Source organism: Athene noctua, chromosome 8 (genome assembly GCF_965140245.1).
Source record: "Athene noctua chromosome 8, bAthNoc1.hap1.1, whole genome shotgun sequence".
In the NCBI taxonomy this organism is placed as follows: domain Eukaryota; kingdom Metazoa; phylum Chordata; class Aves; order Strigiformes; family Strigidae; genus Athene; species Athene noctua.
This window is the reverse complement of record NC_134044.1, coordinates 12,084,776-12,105,721: the sequence shown is the minus strand read 5'-3', so window position 1 is coordinate 12,105,721 and position 20,946 is coordinate 12,084,776.

Below are 20,946 nucleotides of genomic sequence, written 5' to 3'. Positions count from 1 at the left end.
AGATAGCACATAGTTTCCAAAGTAATATATGATGCACGGAGGAAATGCATCCCTGCATCCCTGGAAGCACCGAGCAAGAGTAGACTGTTGCTGTGCTCCCCCAAATCCCACAGAATAGCTCTTGCACCCATGGGGAGCTTGTGGGCGTGGGAAGCCCGGGAGCACATGTGGACAGCAGGTCATTCTGCAGTCACGAGGATGGACACATCAACACTTGGGCACCAAGACCTTTGTTAGGTGGGGAAGACTTACAGGGAGAGGAAAGATATTTGGTTTTGTTTGGGTTTTTTTTTTTTTTGGTTGGAAGGATGATTGAATAATTTTATAACTGTTTCATCTAAACACTGACCTCTCAAGAAGCTGCAGCCAGCCTCCTGCCCACTCAGTGTGCACTTACGCTCTACGGGTATCAGACAGTTGGAAAGAAATGAGGGTGGAAAGAATCTTTTGGAGCATATTGGCTTTTAATGAAAGAAATTGTTTCTGGAATAATCTTTAATTGTCTCTGTGTCCTCAGGGTGGTCAGGAACCAGCCTTTTTATGCATTGTTAAATATTTGGAGCAGTGTATTGCTATAGCCTGCAGCTGAAACCAGACTTTAAAAAATGTTTAGATACCTAGTTCCCTCTAAAATCAATACTTGCTAATTAGCACAGGTATTTAGCTTCACACACATACATATAAATTGAATATTACTGATGCCCTGCACGAATATATTCCTTGGTCTCCAGACATTATTTAGAAAGATATGTTAGATGAATTGAGAAGGTACCTGCAGATCATTTAGTATCCCAAACTACTGCTTTTGAATGCTGGTTGTTCTAGGTCCACACCACAGCTGGGCTTTTCCAGGTGGAATTTTGCCCCTGCTGTAGGGTAGGTAACCTGTATGTGCCCTTTCTCTCTTCAGATGTAATCTTTACAGGGTTGAAGACATGTTTATGGGACTGGGAAGTTTGAGGATAGTTTTTTTCCCTGGAATTTGTTGTGGTGTGTAAGGGGAAATGATAGCAGAAAAGGCAGAGAGAGCAATTGTCCTTTCAGGTTTTCACCCACTCCTGGGTATTTTTAAGGGAAGAGGCAATCAGCCCGTCATCATGCGATTTTTCCCTTTTTTAATGCAGAGAAGAGTAGGGGCTGAAGCTCTCCCTCTCCTCAGCTGAAAGGAAGTGACCTGGATGTAGTTAAACATCAATGTATAAAGCCCTGAATTATGTGCGAAATTGAAAAACAAACCCAGAAAGCAGCTGGTGATTGCTCATAGTAATGCAGAATGGAAAAGAAAGAATGCAAAATGAGCAGAGTGTCAAAAGATGAAATTGCCTTTAAAACATGAGCCTGAGAGATCCCAGGGAGAGGACTGAAGGCAAGAGCAGGCAGGTAGCTCTGCCTGTGATGGTTTGGCAGGAGGTCGCGTCTTACTTTGTTGCTTTGGATGTTCATATCACCGTGTGCCGGAGATCCAAGATGCATGTCCTTGCTGAGCATAAAAACCCAATCCAACATGAAGCTGAACGTCTTTTTTTGGATTTATGTGAAAAACCCTTTCTCCCTTCTGTATTTGGCAGGTCTTGGCCCTGTTTCCCAGCTTCAGCTGGTACAGCCTTCTCAGAAGGTCTTGTGCTAATTCTGGGTGCAGCTTCCAACCAGAGCACTCCATTTTGGGGTAAAATGAAAGCAGAAGAGATGTTCAGGAATGTGTGGGATGACATATGATTCTCCCTGCTCCTTAGTTAGGCAGTGAATATTCATAATGTTATCTGATCTTACTTTGTTGACCAAGTGTGCAACATGCATATGTTTACTCTTTTTTTTAACTTCTTTTTTTTTGATGGGAGAAAAAAGATCTATGCATACTTCTCAGAGGTGCCAACTACTTTTTGCTACCAGATAGATGCTGCTACCCTGCAGCTGGTCTTTTTTCAAGAAATACTGAAGGGCCCTCAACCCTCACTGTACTGCACTGAGATGCAGGGAAGGGAAACCTGGGGCATCTGTGGGTGGTTATGCAAACTGCAGGCACCCAAAATCAGGACTGTGTTGGTAAAGTTTGGTCTTTCCATTACCTCCTTTTCTCTTCCTAGCAGGCACTTTACACTATGGGTTTAGAGTGTTTATAGAGGAGATGAATTAGTTGTGTATTAGCAGTAAGGGCTTGTCAGAGGGCATTTGGCCACTAACCAGGCACCTGCTCCTGTCTGCAGAACCTGTGCCTGTGAATAATGTTGCTCTCCTTTTCCCTGCATATGTATGTATGTATAAAAACCCTGGTGCAGTGGATATCTGAGCAATACATATCTGGATTCATTATGATGAAATGTTCTTGTTAAATTTTCCTGTCATTTGATCTGAGATAATAGATTAATGATTATAATTTCTTACTCTGACTACAGTAAAAATCTAACAGAGTTCTTTGCATGTTCTTTCAAAGTATGTAGTCATGATTACAATTGGTGATTCCATTTTCTAGTGCTCTCTGTTTGTTTTCTGTTCCTTTATCATAAAGGAAAATAGTGAGGAAGCTGTTTGTAAGCAGCAGTTCTTGAGGATTGTGTTTTTAGAAGATTTTACACCTCTTTCATGTCAAAAAGTCAACAAACTTATGATGAAACTAATGCAAACTCAAAAGTCTTCAAAAATGTGTATAGAGACTAAGAAGAAAGATCTGAGCTTTTGCCCTTCTTCATTGCACATTTCAGATCAAATCTAGCACTGGACTCATCTTTGGAAGCTCCTAGGTGTTTTAAATCTGGGATTTCAACATATTTCCAGCAAGGTAAGCAGCTTTTATGTGCTAGGAAAAAGGATAGATGATGAAAATACCCAGATTTTCTCCTTTCATTCAATGTGAGGTGGATTAAGCGTGACTCCTCTGTAGCTGGTGCAGTGGGGGATATGGGTAGATCAAAGATAAGGCTGATTCTTCTCCAGTGGGCTACATCTGAGCAACCGGATTGGACTCGGAGAGAAGAACTGGGGGGTGCAGGGTTTTGGAATGGCAGAGAAAGGAGGCAATTCTGGCTCAGCTGGTAGGGAGCAGTGGAGTTCTCAGAAGCTGCGTGCCGGGCACTTTGACTGATCCACTGTGAAGCTTTCCCTAAACTGCTGAGGTTTTGTGTGTTGCTCGTGTCCACAGCATAGGAAGTTGTATTTGCCAGCTGACCTCACATGAAGCGGTGAGGACTGACCATGGCTGATGTGAGCTCTTATGGTTGCTTGCTAGGCCAGAGGTTTTCTTTGCAGTTGGCAGCAAACACTGGCACTGGTGATGGGTGGCCTGGCCTAAAAACACAGCAAAGACCAAACTGGATTGCCCAGGTGACTCAGAGTTGCTCCATGGGGATGGAGTTACTGTTCACTGTGATTTCTTTTCTGCTGACATTGTGCTCTGCAAATTGTAAGATACAAATATATGTGGGGAAATTTTAATAGTGAGCCAATGAAATGGGACCATGACTGTGTTAAACCCACGAACCCATTCCCCAGGAACAGCAGGAATACAGGACAGTAGGACTGGGTCTTGCATGGATGGATCTGCATATTTCCATCAAAGGCAGTTGTTTGTCCTTTCATGCCTGTGCAGGTTTTTGCCTGTAAAAAAGTATCTTTTCAGGTTGATTTTTTTTTTTTCTATTGAAAGTTGAGCTGCTTCTAAAGATAGATGTGCTTGTGAAAGAATTATGGGTCATTGTCTACCCTTACCAATGTTATGGACAAAGCATAAAACAGAGCAGTGACTAGGGGCACAGTCTGGTTCTCTCTGTTCCTGAAAGGCCATGTGTGCTCTTGGGGTACAGCTCTGGGAGGAAACCCGTGTGTACACAGAAATACATGAAAGGCCATCAAAATGGTGTTCACCCACCAACCTCCCAGAGCACAGCCCTGCAAGGAATGGGGGGTATCCTGAGAGCTCACCATGCTTCAGCCATGAAATACAACCAGTCTTGTCCTAAAGCCAACCAAATCAACAAAAGCTGTGTCAGTAATATTTTGATAGGCTGTCATATTGCTGTGGCACGCTACAGTCTGGCCATGCCAGGGCTGTGAGCCCAGGCTTGTCTGTGTACTTCATGGGCTTCAGAGTTGACTGCCTTCACCTTCATGACTAGCATCCAGAGAGGAGGTTGTCGTTGCAGTCAGGTCTTGCATCTTCATGGAGTATTAAAGAGCCACCACATGTCTCACTGGGGAAGACCAAGAGAGCTTTGAGTCTTCTAATCAAAATGCTACTAAACCCAAGTTTTCTAACAGGATGCTCCCACTTTATGCTGGATCACCATCCTTTTGTGTAGGTGCTCCTTCCGTCTTTAGTTTCAGAGCAGGAGATTCTCAGTGACTGGAAGGATGATACTATGACCTTAAAAAAAAAAAAAAAAAAAAGGCAAATTATAGGTCTGTGGTTTCAGTGCTATGAATATCACTTGTTGTCAAAGTGGGAGTTTGGAGTCAGAGAGAAGTGCAGGAAGAATGTGCCAGCCAGCCTGCTTAAACTTCAGTCCTTCTAAACCAAGAAATGCTTTAATTATTTTATGCAACAACCTTTTGATTCTGGCAAGCAGAGGTAGAAGAGAAAGTCACTATGCAACCAAGCAAGCAGCTGCTGAGCTGAGGAGTCCAGGAACTGGGAACTTTTATGAACAGGAATTGTCTTGAAAAATACTAACAGGCAGAATTTTATGGTTGCTTCAATTTTCACATTTGTAATCATCTTGCTTCTGAATTTATCTAGCCAATGTTGGCAAAGGGTCACAGAAATGTTGCCTCAGGTGCAGTCTGGTAGCCTGTTTTGGGGACTATAAAACTATGGGAATTTGGCTTTGGTGACAGTGACATTCTGTACATGCAGCTGACAAGGGACTATATTTTAGTCTAGACTTGAACTGAATCCAGAAAGGTCCCCCTGTAACCGTAGTGCTAGCTCAGGTCTGACTTCCCTCTGGCAGCAGTGCAGATTCAATGTGAAGTTGAGCCCTAAGATAGGGGCTTGCAGGGATGTGCTGTGAGGAGGGGTGCCATGTGCTTCATTTGTTCCTAAACCAAAATGAGATACAAAGTCATTGCAGGGACCTTCACCATGGGATGAACATTTGTTAAGATGAATGGCTGAATTTTGCTCATGTTGCCTGCAAAAATAAACGTGGCTATTTTCTTAAAGACTGGGCAAACAGAAAACTCTGGTGCTACTCCTCTGCTCAGTTCTGATACGTGTTGCTAAAGGTATCTATCATTAGCCTTTTATTAAACACATAAATTAATAAATTGTAGTGAAAAACAAGCTCCCTTTTGTTCCCTCAGAAGAACTGTGAACTAGCAAAGGTTGCTGACAACCTTTTTAGTGGAGTTACAATGGAATTACAACAGGACATAAAATACAAGCTCTGACTAGCACTTGTGCCATTTAACTACTTAATAAATTCCAAGGGAAGTGGGCATTCAGGACTGTAAACAAGTCCTTTACTATCATCCCTTCCCATACAGGATGTAGACACTGTTTAGACACTGACTTAAAAGTAATGTTTTGGAATAATCACTTGCCCCCCTGCACCACAAGGTAATTCATGGGAGGGGTTAGGTGAAGCCCCTGCATGGGCAGATCAATGGTTAAGGAACTAACAAGGACACCCACAAATCCTTCATCAATTACAGCCAGGGTGTTCAGGCTGCCTCCTTCTGCTCTTATTGATAATATCTAGACAGTAAATTATCATATCAAAGTATAAATTCAAAGCAAGAAAGTGATAATCTCAAATTCCTGGTGGATAAGCAACTAATGAGAGATTTAATGTACTACAAATACAGGAGATAATAAAATAATTATAAAATGTCAAACTGTTGAAGACTTTTAGACTTTTAGGAAGAAGGACAAGGAGAAACATTTTTTTTCAAGTAATGCTTGTTGTAAGGAAAACATGTATCAACAGCTCATTTTTGAACAGATGTGTTAGGAAAATTACCCCCAAGCACGTCCACTTGTTGTGTTTCCTTGTTCTGCATGTTCCTTAAATTGTGTTCCATCAAGAGACCGTCATCATTTTTTTTTTTTTTTTTTTTTTAATACTAAAGCTCATTTCCTTGGTTGCAGGAAATGAGTCTAATTTGTCTGTTGATGGTTTGGGATGTTTAGCATACATACAGTGAATGGGTAATGGTGCAGGCACCCAGGAAGCCTTTCAGCCCAAAAGTCTGTTTAAAGATATCTATTATAAGATGTTAAATCAACCTGAAAGAGCTGAATGGGAAAAATCACAGCGTTTTCTGTCTGTGAAGCTGCAATGTATCTGTCTGGAGCTGGGAATCAGTGAGGGATGAGGCGGTGGGGGATGGCAGGGTTTGCCGGTGGATGGTATATGTCATTCAGCAGTCCCCAAAAGGTTTCTGAATAGGGATGAGCTACAAGGTTGAGTTTGTGAGTCAACATTGTACCAGATGGGAAATATATTGATGGTAGGTTTTTTAATATCTGAACATATTAAGAAAATCGCATATTTACGGATATTATGCAGCAAGAATCTGCAAAATGAAGGCATGCCCTGAGAACCTGGAGGGGGAAGATGGAGACTCTGCTCAGGTCCTAGGTTTGTCTGCCAGAGGGAGTCGTGATGGTTGCAGTGGAGACTGAGGCAGGTAAGGGAGGTTTGGAAAGGGAGTGGAAGGTGGACTTGGGCTCTGCTTGGTGGGGTTGTGCCTGTAGTGAGGAGAAGGCACCAGGAAGTGCCAGAGTGGCTGAGTGTTTAATCTGGACAGAAATGCAACAAGGGAGGAACAGCAGAAAAGATAGTTAGGAGTTGAGTTGTGCCGTAGGAGTGAATGAGGGACCTTATGGTGGATGACAGCTCAAGAACAACAAGCTGCTCCTTGGGGAGAAGAAAGCACCATTTCACATGTCTGTGAAGCCATCAATTGTCTCCTGGTGAGTGCATGTGTGAAGGCTGATCTGCAGAGACTCTGGCCTTTTTCCAAACACTGAAAATAATGATCCTTGTTCCAAAGAATTTGCAGTCAAAACCAAAAGAAGACAAAGACTAGTTTAAAAGAAAGAAGGACAAGAGAAATCTAAGTGTACAATCTTCAAAATGTCATTAATTGTAAATAGTGATTTGCCTGACCTTGGCACTGCTCCCAGGAAGTCACACCAGGCTCAAGAATGCAACACAATGATGCACAACTTGAAAATATTGTGTCAAGCACCACCTGGTTCCTGTTAGCTGAATGCCTCGTTGACATTGCTCATTCGTTCTTCACTCTGCTGAAAACTTATGGACTTATTGATGGATGGAGCTTGATGGAACTGCCTGGCAAACCTTAATGGTTTTAAAATGTTTCATAAATTGCTAATTAAAGGAGGAGAAAAAACAGGCTCAAAGAAGTCTGCAAGAACGTGGGGTTTTTTCCCCAACATCTTATAAATTAAGTATTTTAAATTCATTGACAAAAACTTTTTTCTTTTTTTTCTGTTCATCTGCCTTTGAGATGTTTATGGAGACTACTTTGATAGGTATACCCAAATAGTGATAGTGCTCCTTATCTCTTCCTCAAGGACCTTGGTATTGTTTGTGAAGATATGATTTCTATGAAACCTGCAAGGGAATTGCACCAATTTGGTTTTTGAATCAGAGCTTCACAGGGGTGCCCTCTCAAAACCCATCTGATAGGAGATACAGTGTTCATGAAGCACTAAATATTCATAATGGTTATTGCAGGAGTATGCATTGAATATCTTTTCATACCTCTAGAACAGATATAGAGAAGTATTTTAACTGCTGGCATCCCTCTTAGCCTCCTACAGACTGGCTGACCCATCTGCTGTTCTTGCTATTGCTGCAAAACTAGATTTTAACTTTGTGGATGAGAAACTTTGAGGTGACTATAGGGAAGATAGCCAAGTGGAAGACTTCACCTCACAGATTAATGTGCCTTTTTGTCCCCTTTTAAAAAACAGTATTCTTTTCCTAATTAATAGTGGGGTGACATTTGCTCTTATTTCCTTTCTGTATGGGGAGAGGTTTTGGACTTTTACAATATTGTGTGTGTGTGGTGTGTGTGTGCTCATGCAAGTCATGCACATGTGGATATTTATGTCTATATATCTGCATTTCTGTCACAGATTGCTATGATCGCTATATACTCATGGTTGAGAAAACAGGACTAAAATTCAGCTTGAATGGAGATGGGAAGCTGAAGAGCCTGGTGGTAATAATTTGCATCTCATGAGGAGTGACTCTGTGTTCCTGAGCTGACCCCTGAGGATAAAATCTCTACTGTAAGTGGCACGTGTTTTGCTAGAAATCCTCTGATTCAAGCTCGTCTCCTTCTGTGGTGCAAATGAACTTTGATAATGAAGCAGTTCTAATTTTTAAAATTGAGATTAACATATCTAATGAACCTCTGCTCATGCAAATTTGTAATAAACAGCTTCTCTGTGTAACAAGTGAGTAAGAGGAACATGATTCATCAAGTAGCTTCCCCCTATTCTATTTCCTGATAATATAAATAAATCTTGCCAAGGTACTTTTTTGAGAGAAAATCCAATACTCTCTACCTCTCAGTGAGCAATTGTGAAATCAACTGTTTCCTCTGTTCTTTAAAAATACCGTTTGTGTCTAATCATTCAAATCAGAACTATGAGGAGGAGCACATAGTTCCTTCCAAGACCTTCAGAGATCTTTCTGTGACTTCAAAACCCTAGCAAACCTAGCAAAACCAAAACAGTCCTAAATAATGACAGCTGAATGGAAAGGGATGTGTGTGTGTGTGTTTCTTCTCCTGAAAGTCTGCAGTTCTGCAGGAATTGATTTTAATAATCTAAGATCCTCTATTGGTAAGGGAAATAACAAAATGAAGAAAATGTCTAGAATACCATTTGTAAGAAAACAAACGAATCATGAGGACTTTGCCAAGATGTAATGTAGACAAGCAATTAAACAGGGGAAGCATTCCTGCCTTAATCTTGCTGTGTTGATTTGTTAGTCTTAAACCAGAATTTAAATTTGTAGATTTATGTACTGTATATAAAATAAAAAATCTCTGTTAGAACACTTCTTTTTGCATAAAAAATAACGTTTGACAGAGGTGATTCTACACTAGAAGACTTGACTTTCAAATAATCTCACAAATTAAAACAATTTCTGGATGAACCAGTTTAACTATTCTGAGCATTGAAGAAAAGCATCCACAGGTGATACAAACTGAAGCTCTAATCTGAGTATCTGCAGCCAAAGTCCTATTTCTGTTGACAATTGGAATCCCTTGAGCCAGGCCAAGTATGGCAGTGGTAGCAATGCTATCTAAAAATACCTTAAAATCAAGCCAACCCTTCACTCCTCCTGCCCTTAGGAGAGACCCTTCCCCCTAAATTAGTGTTTCTCTTTTAGGCTGAAAATTTTCCATTACCTATAGAATTTCTCCTGAACCCACACCAAATTTTTCACATTTTATAAGCTTGCTACAGGAACTCTGCTGGTGCCCAGAGAGATACTGACAAAGCCTGGGTTAGGAAGATTTTGTTCAGTTCATAAAATTTACTGACTTTTCACAGATGCTTTGCACCCAAGTGAGGGTATTTCAATCTGCTGGATGAGCCAGAACCTGGCCATGAAAGAAAGGGATGGGTGGCGAAGGGGAATGGCATGGCTGATGCCTCCGTGCAGCTCTCCTGGGTTTGACGTTGGGAAGTTCCCCTGCAATTGGTTTCTATATTGATGGAGGCATGGGCAGGAGGAAGGGCAAGGACTTTTCACAGTGTGATAGCAGTGCACTGTTGCAGATGGCTCTTGTTTCAATTCTGCGAACTACTTCCATGAACTACTGCTAAGCCAAAGATAATATTGCTGCTGGTAGAGCGGAGCCTTCTCCAGTTTTGGTAGCCCTAACTGTACACCATTAAGAGAGACTATCAGAAATGTTGAACATTACACTGAGTGCCTCCGGTGCCACTCCTAAACCATGGGAATACTCAGGGCTTAGCAGAGATGTGGACTGAAGGAAATCTGGGCTGGTAAATGACCTTCTGCTTCCAAACTTCTACAATAAATAGAAGTGAAAATAGCAAAAAACACAGTAAATGTGGGATCACACAAAGCTCTGTTTCTAAAGGCACTTTTCAGAAGAACCAGATTTTAAGGCAACACTAGCCCTGGAAATAACTTATTACACCTATTTATAAGATGCTCATGAATAATTTACGCTACATTAACTTGTAAATGTGATAGCTTTTGAAATCATTAAACTCCAGTAGCTTGCTTTGTAAATCCATTGGTTGGATCTCATTATTAAAAGCTAATTAGCTTGTTCAACTGGAACATACTCTGTAAAATAGCTATGCTAGTATTCTTCTTTATATTACAACAGATTATATTAATTCTAAAAATATTCCGGCAATGACATAATGGGTATTATAAGGATAATAAGGATATAAAATTCTGTATAAACAGATAATTGCATTACATCTTTAACAAGTTTTCCAAAACCTGGTAAGTGAGGTATCAGGATTATGATTGTTTTTATGAACATATGATATTAGAAATCTCTGATATATACCTTGTTTGTTTAAATATTAAAGATTATAGTTAATACATGGGAGGGATATTTTCAGAGTGTTAATTTGGATGTGTGAGAAGCTTGGGTCTTTGCTTAAAAAGTTATACTCCTAAAGTTAAATTTCTAAGCGATGGTTGGAACTATAATAGAATGGATGCAGACCATGAGTGAGTGTGAGCAGTACGCCCATGCAGCAGGGGCAAGAGGTGGGGTGATGTGTGAAGCTGCTTTTGCCCCCACTTGCAGGGAAATACTTTGGCCATCAGTCAGTTGCAAAGTCTTTTTTTCCATAAAAAGTGTTTTTCATCTGCTTTTCAATTTTCATATTGAGAAAACACGGCATTCTTCTCCCGTGTTGTTCTTCCTATAGGTGTTATTCCTGCCACCATGAAAATAAATAAGATGAGGAGAGGAAAAATAGGTGCCCAGTGAGCAGGTTGCACCTCCAGCACTGGACCAAGAGTCGCATCCAGCACAGCTCCACAATGAGCGCCAAACACAGGTATCAAACACCCCACTGCGCCCCCGAGCACCCATCTGGGCCATACCACGGGGAAGTTTATCTTTGCACATCTTACTTGTTCCCAAGTGATCTCATTCCCCCTTCTCTATCCAAATAATCACAGTATACTCGTCCAGCACAATACCAGAGAAGCTGTTTTGTAGAATGTTTTTATTTCAGTATAAAGTAAAATGTCGTCTAGGTTCATTTGTGCTAAGGCCATGGCTTTGGGAGAAGAGGCTCTCTAGATAAATCAATAGCCACTGGCCATTAAAAAAAAATCCAGCTGGTTTGATAGTAATCATCTGTGTTGTATTTGAAAAGTGTTTGCTATGTAAAATATCCAAACATTCTTTTTTTTTTTTTTTTTTCCCCCAAATATCTTGGGTTTATGTTTGTCCCTCCTTCAGAGTTAAACATTTTTAAACTTCAGTACATTTAAATCCCTATTACCAGCTTTTAGAGGGATTAGGGTAAATGGCTTTTATTCTGCAGTCACAATACTATTGCTTTCAAATATATCTTCTTGGATTTCCTGTTCAGAAGAAAAAAAAAGGAGGAATTTAAGTAATTCACAGCAAACCTACAATGTCTGTTTCTGCACTGATGAATGTTTCCCTTTAGGAAAGGCAGTTGTCTTATTAATATAACATCTGGCTTTCATCTTGAATAAATACAACAACTCAAAAGTAGGAGAAAAAGAGTAGAAAAATGTGAATTTTCCAACATATCAAGCAGCCAAAAGACCTAATTAACAGAAATAATATCTGGCAAGAAATGTTGCTTGAGAAACTGCCACAAATGAATGTTCTGGGACAAGATATTTCAGAGGGACCACTTGGTCACCCAGAGAGCCAAGAGGAGTAGGATGGTGAGAACAGAAAACAGCATGGATTTATGATTTTGCACATCAAAATGGCTGTTATCAGTGGGCCCTTCAGGGAGCCTTTGCTGTATTAACTACAGCAAGAAAGTTGTATAGTCTCTGTAACTGCTTTGTATCCTAGCCTCATGCGATTTTGGTGGCATGCAGCCACCCTTTGCTGCCCTTTCTCCTTGTCGGGCAACGTGCCTCACTCCTGCAGGACCCATCTTGGGGTTCTCATGCCTTTTAAACTGCAGATTTTGAGAATGAATATTTAGAGAAATAATATTCAGCCATTTTAGACATTTATAATTAAAAAATGAAAAAAAAAGTCAAACCCAAGAAACCCCACCAAAAGATCCTCCAGAAAACCAGTAAGGAGGGCAGAGATTTGACAGATATCCCAGAGACATTTTGTTTCCGTGGCTGCAGAGTGGAGAGTTTTTTGTGTGGGGGGAGTTATCAGTCATTATTCCTGCAGGATGCAAGCGGTCTGGGGATGCCCTGCCTGGGGCAGGGACTGCTGCTTTGCTGGGCCAGTGGCCCAGCTGCAGCATGGGGGTGGTACCACAGGGACCTTCTCAGATGCTGGGAGGTTCCTGAGCAGAGATTGTTGCAATTTAGAAAATCACCATGTTCACTGCAACTGTTAAATGGAAGCGGAGCCCCGCCTGCAAAGAAGTAGTTGGCAGGAGGGCAGTTGGCTATAAATACTTTTTTATTTCTGTTCCATTTGAGCTACTGTGTAGCATTTTGATCTGAAAAGTCTCACAATTTAGATGTTTTAAATTTTAGTTTCATGACTTTGTGAGGTAGCTAAACCCATATTTAATTTTTACTAGCTTTTACCTTTTATTCTTTCTTTCTTCCTTTTTTTTTTTTTTATTTTATTTATTAAATCCTTCTTGTCTTGTTTGTAAAATGCACTGTAAGGTCAAAGTGCCTTAGAGCTACGTCTGCCTCGGGGACTTGTATCTTCTCCCTTTATTAGGTCTGCTTCTGTCAGCCTTAAAACTCTGCAGCTTCACAGCATGCCCCTATAAGGTAAAATCCAATTCCCCCTTTCTGTAGAAGGGAAAACTGATGCACAGACCAGATAAATTACCTGCCCAAGGTCAGAGCATGGCTGAGGGAGCAGCAGCACACTAATGAAACCATCTCTATTCCGTTTTGATAAGCCTGAAAGTGTCTCTTCTTAGGAAGCACTCGCATGGGATATCTGTAACAATGGAAAAAATATCCTTTATCTTCTTTTCCATGGTTTTTTTTTTTTTTTTTTTTTTTAGCTTTACCTTTCTTCAGCAAACCTTTGCCTAAGTCCCGGTGGTAAATTTTGACTAGGCTAGTGGGCAAGTGTGAATAAGCAAAAGTAAGTTTATGGGGAGCCAGCAAAATGTTACAAATAAATTTGCAACCATGTACTATCTTCTGTCCTGCTAAACCACAGGGACCAAGTCTGGCCCCAGACAGTCATACTTAATTCCCACTCACCCTGATTACCATCTTTCAACAGTTTCTGAGGTGGATTAGATGAAGAGGATACAGTCAAGTTCTCTCGTGATGGCCTGTTCCCATCAACTGAAAGCAAAGATGTTACATGTCAAGGCCTTATGTTTCAAGATGCTATTAGCTCTTGACTTGACTTTTGCTTGACAAATACAATATTGTCAATGAAAAGAGAGGAGTCACTTTTTCACTATGGTGAAAATAGAAAGATTTCTATTGTGGTGTAGACTTCTGTTTCCTGCTGAGAAAAATCAGTATTTTAATCTTTTATGTCTCTTCTGTTCCTAAACATATAAACGTTGGTTGCCCAGAAAAATGGCATCAAAAAGAAAAGACATTTTAGTCATACTTGGCCATACATTGAGACAGTGGAATTTTCAATACTCTCTTTTATTCCCCCAGGATGTGATTGCTGGTGGTTTTATCCCTGGCCCCTGAGAGACAGTCAGTCACTCAGTCATCTACATTTCCACAAGCACTTTCCTTCCCTGATAGCTTTTAAAGCAACTTAGTGAGCTGACTGAGGCACTTGAGGGAATCTTTCTGATAATTTTCATCTGGTGATTTGTTTTAGTGCACTAGATTGCTATTTTCTTGGTGAAATATCGTATGATTAAAACAGTGATTGTTTGAAAACTCTGTAGAGAAGGAAATTAGCTTAACAGAGATCCACAACTCCTTCCAGAGCCTATTCCAGTTCCCACTGACATCTAGGGGGATGCTGTCACCGAACCAAAAGGTAAAATGGTGAGGTACTAAATGTGTGTTGGTATCAAATGCTACTGAATACTTAGGTGGGACTAAGAGAAGATGGACGGTCTTAATAGCTAATTGCAGCTATGGAGGTCTTGTGAAATTAGAAGGAAAATGCATTCCTGGATTCAGATACAGATACTCTGAGATTTACTGTTTCATCTTGCAAGGCATAAAGATCAGGAGAGTGGTTTTAATTGAAACACATACAAGTTGTTTTTGCCAGCTCTTCCTGTATGTCTGCAGGAAACTGCAACCTGGAAATAGCCAAGCTGTGATAACTCCATCACTGCAAGCATTCGTCTCGTGCTGCCTTTAGCTCTCCGTTCTGATGGATTTGTTTTAGCATGCTTTTCTCTTTCCAATTATGGCACTGAATGTGGAGCTGGGCGCATCAGAGCTGGCCCCTATGGCACCGACAGGTCCTGCAAGCTCTACTGCAAGATTAAATGGCCCCATTGATGGTGAAAGCAGCAGCAGGAGATGTGAGGAATTTTCCCCAGTCATGGGATTTTCTCAGCAGCATGTATTATTCAGTCTTTCCATTTCTAATCATCACAGAGTGAGTCTTTCCTTACAAATAAGAGAGGCACCGTCCTGCTGACATTGAAAGCACTGGCAAGGGCTGTAGGACATCAGTGAGAAAAAGACCAGGCCTTAATGGGTTTTGCCTCTGAAGTAAAACCTCAAATTGAATTCTTTTCTTCTTGCGTATAACCCTCTCAGTAATCTGAAAACATTTATTTCTGTCACCATCATTCTGGACAATAAATCATTTTTCCCTTTGATGGGAAGAGAATCAATGTTCATAATCTGTGAAGGTACCATTCTTTTTGGAAAAAGGAAGTCTCAAAGGCATTTTTCTAAGTGGTTTGTGTGGTCTTTCCAGATGCCAAGTAACTCCTGGGCAGCCCAACTGCACTCAGGTGTCAACTCACTCAGGGGCTGCCCTGCCATTGTTTATTAAAAAACAGCCAGCATTTACATGTAACTTGGTTAAAAATCATCTGTTGTGAAACAGTGTGGTTTGCTTGTTCTGCATGATGGTCCTCTGTGGGTTTTGGAACTTTACAGCAAAATATAGATTCAAATACTCTCACGCATGCTAAATACTCTTGTAATGTGCCCAAATGACTCCCCCACCAGCATCCTGGTGTGGTGGACTCTAGAAGGAGGTGATGGTAGATTACCTTCACCAGCTTTCTAAAAGCAAACTCTGTGTATTGCCCCGACTTCACTGCTTTCTGCTAGTGCAACTATGTGGTAGTAGAAGTATTGCAGCACCATCAGCAGCAAAAAGGAGGAGAAAAGTTGCAAGGAAAAGAGTCAGACCCTCCAGCTCTGGCACCAGGTGAAGTTTTCAGTACTTCATCATCCTTGTTTGCCCACTCATGGTGACTCTGCTTGCCATTACAGATCAAGGTTTCCAGGTCGTTACCAACTCCAGGCTGAAAGAACTCAAGTCTCCAAGGAGATAATCTACAGGTGTGTTATCAGGTAAAAAATGCCATTGCCCTTTAATTTAAAGAATAATTGAATTTTTTGTTTGTGACCATATCTGTAGCTCTCCAAAAACCAGTCATTATATGCATTATTAAAAAAAAACTCCAACCCAGCATCATTCTTGAAATTACTTATGCACTAGGCTTTGTGAATATTTTTTAATTAATATTTCTTGACTCTGTAATTTACAGTACATAAATAAAGAGAATGAGGTAGACAAAGAGAAATCTTTGTTGGTCTTTGCTGCAGTACTGGAAACCAGTTTGCATAGTGATTGCCTTGTTCTTGGTTAGTGGTTCTGTCTTCACATGGAAAAGGGTTATAAAAAGCTTATTTTAAAAACAGGTTGTAATAGTCTTAATTTTATTGCCAAATTTGTTAGGAGAGGAGGCATTATTGAATTTTGCAGTAACTTTCTCTTCAGCCTTCTGTGGAAGGTAGAGAGCAGAGGATGAAGCAAATTCAAGAGCTGAAAATTTTCAAATGAATATCAGCTGGAAATCCAAACCCCTGCGGCAGAGAATGGCTGCAGTCAGGGGCAGTGGGATGGCTACCACCTCAGCTGTTCTCTCCAGCTCTTAAGGCGTTCCTTACGTAAAATCTCTTACTCTTGCTTTGCACATGGTTTGGAATACCATGCAATCACTTTCCACTGAACAGGAACAGATGTACTTTATCAGTGCTTGTGCCCTCATTGAAACTAATTTTATTTCAGGTATCTTTAAATGGGAGTGAAAATTATAAAGGTGAGACCAATCAATACAGTGAAACTGTTTTCAGTGAACAGGAAAACACTGGACATTTAGTATTTTTCTTGATCTGCTTAATAACAATCCCTTGTATAACATGGTCTACTTCTGTCATTTATTAAAATTGTGAATTTGGGGGAAGAAAAAAAAAAGCAATATATTTGAGCCTCAGAGGGTTTCAGCAGGTTTCAGTTTGTTTAAATTGTCAAATATTTATTATTTTCTTTCAGAAGAAAATCCTTATGCTTTGTTGCAGAAGGATATTTTATTAAGTTCAGACAAACTGAACTGGTTTTCAGCAAATAACATTTCACTCTTGAATCAAGAGGAAATAAGATAACCTGGTATGGTGTCATCATACTACAAAAGTGGTATTATGGCTACAGGTCAGAAATCCCGATGTTCATTTGTACTGAGTATATTGGACCTGCGATACATTATTTGAGTCCTTATCAGCGTTTTGCTCCATCAGAATTTCACTGTAGTCCAGAATGAAATGCAACCAGTACGTTGCCTGTGTTCCTAGAAACAAACAAGTTCGTACAACGTCCATATCCCTGTGTGTGGGTACAGGACACGCAAGCTGCTCTGGGTGCTGAGCGTATGGCCAGCCCCATGCCTGCCCCCAGGGTCAGTGGTTGTGTGTTGCAAATGCAGGCAGCTGCTGCCCACTTCCCAATGGGTAGTGACACAGCCTGCAGGAATTGCAGACGTGTCCATCAATTTGGGAAAACCTCTTGCACGGCCTCCCAGGAAAGATTGTGTTTCCCTATTTTCCCCTTTTGGCTATACAGAGTTAGACCTCCAGTCAGCTGCACTGGTTAACGTGCCTGTTAGCTTTCCCTTGTCGTGGCTGTTAGGTTGCTGAATTTCTTGATGCTGCCACTGCATGTTCTACTAAGGCCATTTTGCTGCTGCTTATCTTCCCGACTCATTTAGGTTTGGAGATTGGGGTGGCCTGGGTGTGTAGCCCTGGCTGTGTGTCACACAGCAGGAGGGCAGTGACTGCTGCATGTGCAATAATTAATGGCTTTTCTGACAATGATTTCTTCCAGGTCAAGGAGATCGTGGCACACACTTGCTTCCTGCAAATGGTGTTACTAGCCCACAAAATTCAAATTACCTGCTCATATTTGTAAGCCCAGAATAGTTTGTTCTCATGTGGTGGAAAGGTTCCTGTGTCATGTCTCCCTGCAGGTTTGCTGGCAGAGGTGAGAACATCTGCTTCCCATTCCTAAACGCCAACATACACGGAGGCAGGCTGAGCCCATGGTATTTCCATGCATTTATGCTTATCCTTTCATTAATGACAGAACAATCTCATGGGCAGGGATGAGTAAGGGGAGGAGTAGTTAACTGAATAATTCTGGTTGGTAATATTCTATTTTCTTATATAAATATTAATCATTTCACTAGGAGTTGAAACTGAATGCAAACAAAGTTTATTGGATTTATTTTTTTTAAACCATATTAGCAGAAGCACAAGCGAGGGAATCTCTGTGACAACTGTGACCAACAGAAAATTAATTAGGATTCTGAATCTCTAGTGCTGGTGTCTTAGGGCTCTTTGCTTCTTTGGATTAAATTGCATTAAACTCTTTATTAAACAGAGCAGTCAGCCTGGCACTGGAATCAAGCCCACATCTGCACCTGGATTTTCCTATTAAAAGTGGATAGAGTAAAAAGAATGTTAAATCCTTTTATCCATGATTCAAGACATACTAGGTAGGACATAGAAAACATATTTTCTTTTTTAAGGTTTATAATTTTGGGTATTTACCTACCCAGGGTTTACAGTGAGGGTTTTTCCTGTTTGTCTTGGAGTGTCCTGTGTGTTTTTTAATGCTTAGAACACATCCTTTTGTACCAATTGCCTGTCTGGGATCCCAGGATGAATGTTTTTCTTGTATTTTTAATGGGGCTGAAGTTAACATGGGCATGTTTGTTTAACAACAACATACACAACTCTTCGCATGTGAAGGCGCCTTTGTGATCAGCTCTTTCAGCAGGATCAGGGAATAAAGCTGTTAGTTAACATCTGATGTGGATGGAAAATGAAGCATTGAACCTGAATCTCCTCTCATTTATGTCAACGTAAAGTGTGAGTAACTCCCTCTAAATCAGCTGAATTATATCAGAAAGAGGAAATTTGGCTCACGTTATTCAAGGTCTTGCACAAATAAGAAAGATATTTGAGCCTGGTCTAAGAATTGGATCTTGACCATTGAAATTAATGAACATTTTGCAGTAAGTCTTCGGGGAGTAATAATGACAGGGTAATTTTTTTTTTAAAAAAGTGTTTTTCAGGTTCCAGAAGGTGTTGGAGGGCACATCATCCTTTCTCTCTATTCAGTGGCTAATTTTTTCCTGATAGCAATTTTAGGTTTTGAAAATAAATGAAGAGGTGTGTATCAAAACCATCAGCAGCACTGAATGATGAGCTGTGGTTTCTATCCCTCTGTGCTCGCTTGTAAAAGTCAGACCTTGAGGTTTGCTACTTCAGTTTTAGGATGGAGATTTCAGAGATGAGGTTATCATTCTGAGCTCTGTTACAGATTTCTTCCCTGTAAGCCTCAGTAGCTCACTCTGCTTCCATCTTCCAATTAGGAAAAAAGTTTGCCATCACTTTCTCCCTGTCTCTGTTCCTCACCTGGTGGTCAAGAACAGTAATACTTTGGCTCACACTGCCTGCTTCCACTGCTACCTAATCTGGAAACATTTCAGGGTAGAAATTACCCCTTGGTTTGCATTATGTCCATTGCACTGGCTCTTTATCTCACCTGGGGTTTTGGGGCACTACCTTGACACAGATTAATTTAATGGCAATAACTGTGTTATGTATAGCTGAGCAGAGCCTGAGTATCCTTCAACCCTGCCCGGAAGCACCAGGGAGCCTCCCTGTGCCTCCCTGTTTCTTGATGCTGTGTGCATTTTTGAAAAACATTTCTCGACAGAAAGACCATTGGCTTTTCCTTTAAAACATTAATATAAAGATAGTTCCAAGACACATGCCTTAGAAGTGGTTATGTGGTCGTTGTTAATATTTGGATGTTAAAGTATTTGTCTGAGAACTGTCTTCATTCTTCTGCAAAAGTAGCTGGATGAATGTCCCACTTTCTCACTGCACAGCTATGTGTCCTGCTGTAAAACAGAAAGGGGAAAGAGCCCTGGCAACTCCTGCATGTGCTGAAGCTTTGCAGCTGCTGTAGGCTGCTCTTCCTCAGCTGTTGCCACGGAGTCAGGACAGTCCAAGAGAGACAGGCTCTGAGAACAGAGAGATAAAACTACTGTATTCCCATGGTGTTCAGCAGTGTCTCTTTTCAGATTAATGTCTTTCCAAGCATAACCCATGGTTTTGTATTGCCATGTAGGGTGACATCAAGTTGCTACATGGTACTGAGTGCATCAAGCAGTCTGCTTAGCAGAAAGCAGGGACAGTGCCTCCAGTTGACTACTTCTAAATATTAAGTGGAATAATTTATGGGTTTGCTGGATTTGGGGAAGTCTGTAGCCCATTTTGTGGATAAAGGTTAGACAGAGGCTTCCAAATCTAGTAAAACAGTTTCAGCCAGCGCAGGAATAGATATGAGACAAAAGCCTCCAAATGTGTCTATAGAGTCAACGAGCCTCTTGGAGCTTGGATAAGGGAGCTTGGGGGGTGCCAGTCCCCCACCTGGCAGCAGCCCCTGCAGAGCCACCACACACATGTGCCAGTGCCTGTGGTGTCCTCTGCAGGACTCCAGCTGATTTTAAAAGTGGTTTTACCTTTAAAAAACATCAACATTTTTTAATCTCATTGGTGAGCTCTGCCTTCTCATAGAGCTGGGCTTTTGTTCCCAAGACAGTGAAGAGACACAAGGAAAGATGAGTGTTCCCAGCTGCCTCTGGCTTCCATATTTTCTTTCCCGCTGTTATTTATTCTGTCCCACCACAAAGGAGCGTGCTGACTTGCACCTCTCTGGCTTAGGGAGGTGCACACTCAGCACCCACGTGCACCTCATGGGGTCTGACCCTGTCTGGCACTTGCTCCTGCAGAAGAGACTGTAACTGGAGGTTGGTTGCTGGAGTATGCTCCCACCTTGCCCTCGTCAGCAAAGCATGCATATGCTGATCACATGTGTTGCACTTGCCGACAGAGAAGGTGAGGTAACAAATCTGTTTGAATTTGGGGCCAGTTTGTAGTGTCCCTGAAAATACTTCTCAAAGGCATGACTCCATAAACACACAGCAGTAGAAAGACTGCATTAAGATTTAAACCTCACAGATCTGAGCATCAACAATGAATTAAAGCCAAAAACCCATGCTGTGCATTTAATCAAATGAGGACTTTGTCAAGGAAAGCTTTGATTTTTTTTTTTTCCCTCCATAGCTTTTTCTGCATTTTGTTTAAATACGCTCTGGCCACAATCTGCCTCTGGTTGCTACAGTGTGATGCACCCTTTGGAAAGACTTTTGATGTTTTTTGGAAGCATTTATATATTTCTACTTCTAGTTCTACAATTCAATAAATATTTTAATTTCTGATTCACTTA